The following is an 8,459-nucleotide window of genomic DNA, read 5'->3' as shown; positions in this document are numbered from 1 at the left end:
CTTTTCTTTTCGGTCGATTTACCCTTTATTAACCCAGTAACCGGTTGTGGATAATCTTCCATGCGAGTATGTTTTCTACGTTCTGACGGTAATAGATAATATATCTCATGCGCTCTTCAGTCGAAGTTTTTTTCTTCCCCAATCGAGTAAGATTCGTATTTCCTTATGGAATCGAATGTCCATTCTGTAATCGAGTTTGCTTTTTCAGCCCTCCTTTTGGATGATGAGTGTCTTGGAAGTATTCCCCAATTCACGCCTTGGTTGGTCACCTATTATATGCCCAGTAACTGGTATCCATGGTGTCCCTTCCTTTCTGCTCCCTATTATGACTTTTTTTCCCCTGTGGAGTCAGATATTCCTGAGTTGAAATATGCCTTTTCAGGTATTCCTCAGATGTTTCGGATGATTGATATCTCTCACCCTTATACCGGTCTTAGATATTCATTCTCCCCGAGCGTGTTGTTCTCTCGGCCTTATACCGGTGTTGATCACATGTCTCTTTGAGCTTGTTACCCAGTAGCCGGTAATACCTCATTTTTGTTGTTGCCTCAGTTGAGTCCTTTGTGGACATTCCCAGCCTGAGTCCCTTTGGTGGATTTCCCCATCGGTATCCGGATTTTTATCCAAAGTATCCTTTGTGGATAGTTTTTCTGTATTGGCATATTACCCAATACATGCATCTTTGCGTCAGCTCGAGTCTCTCAACAAGTTTCAAGTCGTGACCTGCTCACGCATTTTATCTCTTTACTCCCCAATGAGTTCCCAAAGTCTCTGTCCCATTTATGAGCATATTACTCATATGGATTTCCAGTTTCTTCTGATTTCTTTTCCTTTGGGGACACATATCCCCACAGAGTATTAACTTTTGCATACATACATTTACATCATGAGGTCTCTTAGGGACCAAAATTCGTCTCTTTGTTATTATTTAAGCCCATTCTACCTCATCGAGACGAAGATTTTAACCTTCATATCTCCGGCTAGAATGACCTTAAATAGGGGCATCTGTAAGACCCTAATTTTGACCCTAAGATCCCTCATGGCATCATTGAAGGAGAATGGCGATCCAAAACGCAGTGGAATTTAAAATTTCTCCTTTAATGATCCTTATGAATGGGCATGATCAGTGATAGAATCATTACCTCTTGTGGCGATCACGAACGTTGAACGATGATAACGCCTCTACTCAGTCCACACGAACGGATTCCTTCAATCTCAGTGCTAGCTGCTATGAATGAATGCTTGCTTATTCCAAAGGATGGGAGCTACTTGGATCATCACTATGATCTCAAGAAGGGAACTCCATTTATGGTTTTACTTCTCTTCCTTCACCTCTTGTATGATTAGGACTTAGCCATTCTTCTTCTTCCCTCCACTCTAACCCAAGCCAAAACTTTTGTGCAAACATTAACATTTGTTTTCAACATTAGAAACCTAAGCATTATGCTTATGATTTTCAAACTTTCTTTTCATAACACTTATTTTGAATTGAATTCTTAAGTCAACTTTGACCATATTTTGTAAATAATTTTCATTGGTAAATACAACTCACTCAATTGTTTTTGTGGTTTCAGTGGCCACTCCATACCAAAGTTTTCTTTCATAAACCATAGCTATTGGGTTTGAGTTATCCTTGAGTTTGATATAATGCTCACCTATATCCTTAGTGATGGACAATGAGTCTTCCTTGCTTATTATAGGGTTAACCCCTCACATGGTGGATTTGTGGTTTTAGGTTGAGTTTCCTGAAGGAGAATTGCGATCCAAAACGCAGTGGAAATTAAAATTTTCTCCTTTAGAGATCCTTACGAATGGTCATGATCAATGATAGAATATTTACCTCTTGTGACGATTGAAACCTTTGGTGCAGATCTCTTGTGACGATCAAAACCTTTGATGCAGATTGTAACACCCCGATAAAATATGATAATTATTTAATTTAAGTTTAATAGTATATTATGATGATAATATGAATGAGAGGGTATTATTTTTCAAAATAAAAGATAAACCATTCATATATATTATTATTAGTATATTTATTAATTTAATTAAATAATTGGAATATTATTGGATTATTATTATTGGAATAATAAAGTTGGAATTGGAACGATTTTTGGAATCAGTGAAGAGTCCCATTTAGTAAAAAGGTTTTTACAGGTGAAAACAGAGAAGCGACTAAAAAGTGGAAAAAGGGCAAAAAGGAAGAGCAAGAGAAAAAGGGTTGAAGAAGGGAAAAGCTTGAAGTTAAAGGATTTGCCGGATTAACTCAGGTAAGGGGGGGAAATCCTTGTTATTATGGGTTAGTATGATTGGGTCAATGGGTAGGAACATGTTTTAGGTTGAAATCCTTAATTGGCTTGAATCGGAATTATTAGGTTTTGATAAATACCCTTGAATTGTGATGAATAAATTATGTTAAAACTGTGAATGAATCTATATTTGGGTGAGTCGTAATTTTCTGAACGTGTAGCTTTTTACGGAATCGAAATCGGGGGTCCGGAAGTCCTCCAACGATGAAAAATGCGGGGATATCTGCATTCTGTTTTCGTGTTAGCGCAGGAACAACTTTCTGTTTTGCGTTAACCGGTTAACCCAGGGCGTTAACCGGTTAACACTGTTATAATATTGAGAAAATTACATTCTGTCTTGCGTTAACCGGTTAACCCAGGGTGTTAACCGGTTAACACTGTTAAAAATTTCCAAGAAGCGCATTCTGTTTTGCGTTAACCGATTAACCCAGGGCGTTAACCGGTTAACACTGTTGAAATGTGAAAATTTGATATTTAAATATTGTGTACGTTTTGGAATGGAATTATGTGTACATATTGTATGGGCTTGGCTAGGAAATGTGCCATACGCGTATGGGCATGAGGCATACGTGTATGGGCAGAAGTTTGATTTTTCTGAGCTGTTGTTGTGCAGTTTTGGTCGTTTCAGCTGAGTGATGTAATTTAGCTGATGTATGATATAGTAGGGATCATTTCCCGTTGTTTTGAGCAGTATAGGTATTAGTAGAGTGTGCTAATACTGTGATTTATTAATTGGCATGACATGATATGATTCTGTGATAAATATGCTGATGATGTATGATGGTATGCATAATGCTGTGAATATAACTATTATGTATGCAATTGTGGATGGACTGTTTATGGCTTAGAGTGTGAGCATATGTCCATTGTGGATTGTTGTTGATGTTTGCATGCTAGGTTATTTAGCGTGCATAGCATAGCCTTTATGGTGGTAGCTAATTCCCATGGTGAGGAATTAGTGAGGGAGTCACTAGGTCTCAAATGAGTGGGACTAGTGAGCTTGGTAGCCGTATCTGGGTTTGATCGGTGAGGTTGAACTATGTGTTCACGAATAGTCGGTACCGCATGCATGGAGTCTCATTTCATAATGTATGTATGGCGTATAATATGAATGGATGTATTCCAATATTATACGTGTGTTTTGTGTTTGTGTTGAGTATGATTATGAGTTGATGTTGCCGTTGCTGAATGTGTGATATGATTAGGGTGTTGAATGTGTTAATTTACTTAGCATTACATGATATTTTACGATGCTTATTATATCGATTGAGGAACTCACCCTTACAACTATGTTTCAGGTAACGAGCAATGATTGAGTAGAAGCTAGTGCTTGGAGTCTAGTGTAGTTCCTTAGTGGGTCATGCTCTGGTATATGTAACATCGGGACGGGATGTTTTACTTTGGTTCCATTTTTGGTTGTTGAACAAATTTTACATGAAAAGTGTTACATGGTTTGCATGTTGTTAGATTTCCATCCGCTGCGAATTGTGCAATGTTTTATTTTGATTAATAAATGAGCATGACAAGTTATTTTGGTGAATGGTGTGAAGTTTCAAGTGTGACACCCTGAAATTGCATATCTACTCTGATTCATATTTTGTTGTTTTAATTAATTATTGGGGTATTTCAGAAGGGTGTTACATTAGTGGTATCAGAGCATAGTCGGTCGAGTCGAGTCGTAATTATTCTGTTTCCCTGTATGTGATAGGTGTTGTGTAACCCTATCAGTACTTATTGTTTTAGCTTGTTGGGTTTTCAGAATAGAGATGGCTGGAAGAGGTAGAGACGATGCTGTGATTGCTGAGGCTCTGGGTATGCTAGCTGGAGTACTTGGAGGGAATCCGAATGTTGTGGGATTGGGAGCTGCTCGTCAATTGAGTGAGTTCCAGAAGAACAATCCTCCAATGTTCAAGGGAGCATACAATCCAGATGGTGCTCAGAAGTGGTTGAAGGAGATTGAGAGGATCTTCCGAGTGACTGAGTGTGCCGATAACCAGAAGGTCAGGTTCGGTACAAATATGCTGTTAGAGGAAGCAGATGATTGGTGGGTTGCTGCCCGCACTGAGTTGGAAGCTGCTGGGAGTGCTGAGATCACTTGGGCGGTGTTCAGAGAGAGATTCCTGAGGAAGTACTTTCCAGAGGATGTCAGAGGAAAGAAAGAGATAGAGTTCTTAGAATTGAAGCAGGGCAACCGGTCTGTTACTGAGTATGCTGCTAAGTTCACAGAGCTGTCGAAGTATTACACTCCCTATGATGAGGCTACTGGGGAATTTTCAAAATGTGTGAAGTTTGAGAACGGGTTACGTCCCGAGATCAAGCGGGCTATTGGGTATCAGCGGATTAGAGTGTTTTCTGACTTGGTTGACTGTTGCAGGATTTTTGAACAGGATACCAAGGCCAGAGCGGAGAGCTATCAGCAGAGGGTTGATAGGAAAGGCAAGAATCAGAATGATCGTGGGAAGCCGTATGCAGCTGGCAAAGGTTTCCAGAGACAGAGTGGGATGAAGAGACCTAGTGGGGGAGACTCTAGTGCCCCTGCTAAGTGTTACAGATGTGGTCAGGCTGGACATCATATCCATGAGTGTACCAGTACTAAGAAGAAGTGTTTCAAGTGTGGCAAAGGTGGTCACTTGGCTGCAGAGTGCCGGGTGAAGACTATGACTTGTTTCAACTGTGGAGAGATGGGTCATATCAGTCCACAGTGTCCTAAGCCGAAGAAAGAGAACCAGTCGGGAGGCAAGGTCTTTGCTTTATCGGGTTCTGAGACTTCTGCAGATGATCGTTTGATCCGAGGTACGTGTTATATTAATGGCTTTCCTCTTGTAGCTATTATTGACACAGGTGCGACTCATTCCTTTATATCTTTGGATTGTGCTGTGAAACTTAAATTAGAGATATCTGAGATGCATGGGAGTATGGTGATTGATACTCCTGCGAAGGGTTCAGTGATTACTACTTCAGTTTGTTTAAATTGCCCTTTGAGTATTTTTGGTAGAGACTTTGGGATGGACCTCGTGTGTCTTCCACTAGTGCAGATTGATGTTATCCTGGGTATGAACTGGTTGGTGTTTAACCGAGTTTATATCAACTATTTTGATAAGACTGTGATCTTTCCTGAGATTGAGGAAGGAAAGAGTTTGTTTCTATCAGCAAGGCAGGTGAATGAAGCAGTAGCAGATGGGGCAGAGTTGTTTATGCTGTTAGCGACTTTGGAGGCTAAAGATAAATTGGTGATTTGCGATCTAGCAGTGGTGTGTGATTTTCCTGATGTGTTTCCTGAAGAAGTGAATGAATTACCGCCAGAGCGTGAAGTTGAGTTCTCGATTGATTTGGTACCTGGTACTAGGCCGATATCGATGGCTCCGTACCGTATGTCTGCTGTTGAGTTAACTGAATTGAAGAGTCAGCTGGAAGATCTGTTGGATAAGAAATTTATTCGTCCGAGTGTGTCACCGTGGGGCGCACCAGTGTTATTGGTTAAAAAGAAAGAAGGTACTATGAGGTTGTGTATGGACTACAGGCAACTGAATAAAGTGACGATCAAGAATCGGTATCCTTTGCCGAGGATTGATGATTTGATGGATCAGTTGGTTGGTGCGAGTGTGTTCAGCAAAATAGATTTGAGATCGGGGTATCATCAGATACGTGTGAAAACTGAGGATATTCAGAAGACTGCTTTCAGAACAAGGTATGGACATTATGAGTATTCTGTAATGCCTTTTGGTGTGACTAATGCGCCTGGGGTATTTATGGAGTATATGAATAGGATTTTCCATCCGTACCTAGACAAGTTTGTTGTGGTGTTTCTTGACGATATTTTGGTGTATTCGAAATCTGAAGAAGAGCATGCTGAACATTTGAGAGTGGTTTTAGGAGTTCTACGAGAAAAGAAGTTATTTGCTAAACTGTCCAAGTGTGAATTTTGGTTAGAAGAGGTTAGTTTTCTTGGTCATGTGGTTTCAAAAGGTGGTGTTGTTGTTGATCCTTCTAAGATAGAAGCGGTATCTAAGTGGGAAGCTCCGAAGTCAGTTTCTGAGATAAGGAGTTTTCTTGGACTTGCAGGTTATTATAGGAAATTCATTGAGGGATTTTCTAAGTTGGCGTTACCGTTGACGATGTTGACTAGAAAGGGGCAAGCGTTTGTTTGGGACTCAAAATGTGAAGAAGGTTTCCAAGAGCTAAAGAGAAGGTTAACTACTGCTCCTATTCTGATATTACCAAGTCCGTCGGAACCATTTGAGGTTTACTGTGATGCTTCATTGTTGGGTTTGGGTGGTGTTTTGATGCAGAATAAGCAGGTTGTAGCTTATGCTTCGAGACAACTGAAGGTTCATGAGAGGAACTATCCGACACACGATTTAGAGTTGGCAGCTGTGGTATTTGTTCTGAAGTTATGGAGGCATTACTTGTACGGGTCAAGATTTGAGGTTTTCAGTGACCATAAAAGTTTAAAGTATTTGTTTGATCAGAAAGAGCTGAATATGAGACAGAGGAGATGGTTAGAGTTTCTGAAGGATTATGACTTTGGTTTGAATTACCATCCGGGTAAAGCAAACGTAGTGGCTGATGCATTGAGTCGGAAATCATTGCATATGTCTATGTTAATGGTTAAGGAATTGGATTTAATTGAGCAGTTTAGAGACTTGAGTTTGGTGTGTGAGAGTACTCACAATAGTGTTAAATTGGGAATGTTGAAGTTAACGAGTGGTATTCTGGATGAGATTAGAGAGGGTCAGAAATCCGATGTGCTTTTGGTTGATAAGTTGACTCTAGTGAATCAAGGTCAAGGTGGTGAATTCAGAGTTGATGAGAATGGTGTTTTGAAATTTGGTAATCGGGTGTGTATTCCGGATGTTACCGAACTTAAGAAGAGTATTCTTGAGGAAGGACATCGTAGTGGCCTGAGTATTCATCCTGGGGCTACGAAGATGTATCATGATTTGAAAAAGTTATTTTGGTGGCCGGGAATGAAAAGAGAAATTGCGAGTTTTGTTTATTCTTGTTTGACTTGTCAGAAGTCAAAGATTGAGCATCAGAAGCCGTCTGGGCTAATGCAACCGTTGGCTATTCCAGAGTGGAAGTGGGATAGTATCAGTATGGATTTTGTTTCTGGTTTACCGAGGACAATTAAGAATTTTGAAGCTATTTGGGTGATTGTTGACAGATTGACAAAATAGGCTCATTTCATTCCAATCAGAATGGATTATCCGTTAGAGAGATTAGCTGAGTTGTATATTGAGAAAATTGTAAGTTTGCATGGTATTCCGTCGAGTATTGTTTCGGACAGAGATCCTAGATTTACATCGAAGTTCTGGGAAGGTTTGCAGAGGGCTTTGGGAACTAAGCTGAGATTGAGTTCTGCATATCATCCGCAGACTGATGGTCAGACTCAGAGGACGATTCAGTCACTGGAGGATCTTTTGAGAGCTTGTGTTTTGGAAAAGGGAGGTGCTTGGGATTGTTATTTACCTTTGATTGAGTTTACCTACAACAATAGTTTTCATTCGAGCATTGGTATGGCACTGTTTGAAGCTTTGTATGGTAGGAGATGTCGGACACCTTTATGTTGGTATGAGTCCGGTGAGAGTCCTGTGGTTGGACCGGAGATTGTTCAACAAACTACGGAAAAGATTAAGATGATTCAGGAGAAGATGAGGATTGCTCAGAGTCGTCAGAAGAGTTATCACGACAAGAGGAGGAAGTCACTTGAGTTTCAAGAGGGAGATCATGTGTTTCTTCGTGTTACTCCGATAACTGGGGTTGGTCGAGCTTTGAAGTCGAAGAAGTTGACACCTCGATTTATTGGTCCTTATCAGATTTTGGAGAGGATAGGGGAGGTAGCATATCGTATCGCTTTACCGCCGTCACTTGCGAATTTGCATGAGGTTTTTCATGTGTCTCAGTTGAGGAGGTACATTCCTGATCCGTCGCATGTGGTCCAAGTAGATGATGTACAGGTGAGAGATAACCTGACTGTTGAAACATCACCTATGAGGATCGAGGATCGAGAGTTGAAGCAGTTGCGGGGTAAAGAGATTGCTTTGGTAAAGGTAGCTTGGGGAGGACCAGCAGGTGGCAATGTGACTTGGGAACTTGAGAGTCAGATGAAGGAGTCTTATCCAGAGTTATTCGCTTGAGGTATGTTTTCGA

The sequence above is a fragment of the Lathyrus oleraceus genome, chromosome 1 (assembly GCF_024323335.1).
Source record: "Lathyrus oleraceus cultivar Zhongwan6 chromosome 1, CAAS_Psat_ZW6_1.0, whole genome shotgun sequence".
NCBI classification, from domain to species: Eukaryota; Viridiplantae; Streptophyta; class Magnoliopsida; order Fabales; family Fabaceae; genus Lathyrus; species Lathyrus oleraceus.
The sequence above is the reverse complement of the archived record's forward strand: the minus strand, read 5'-3'. Positions refer to the sequence as shown.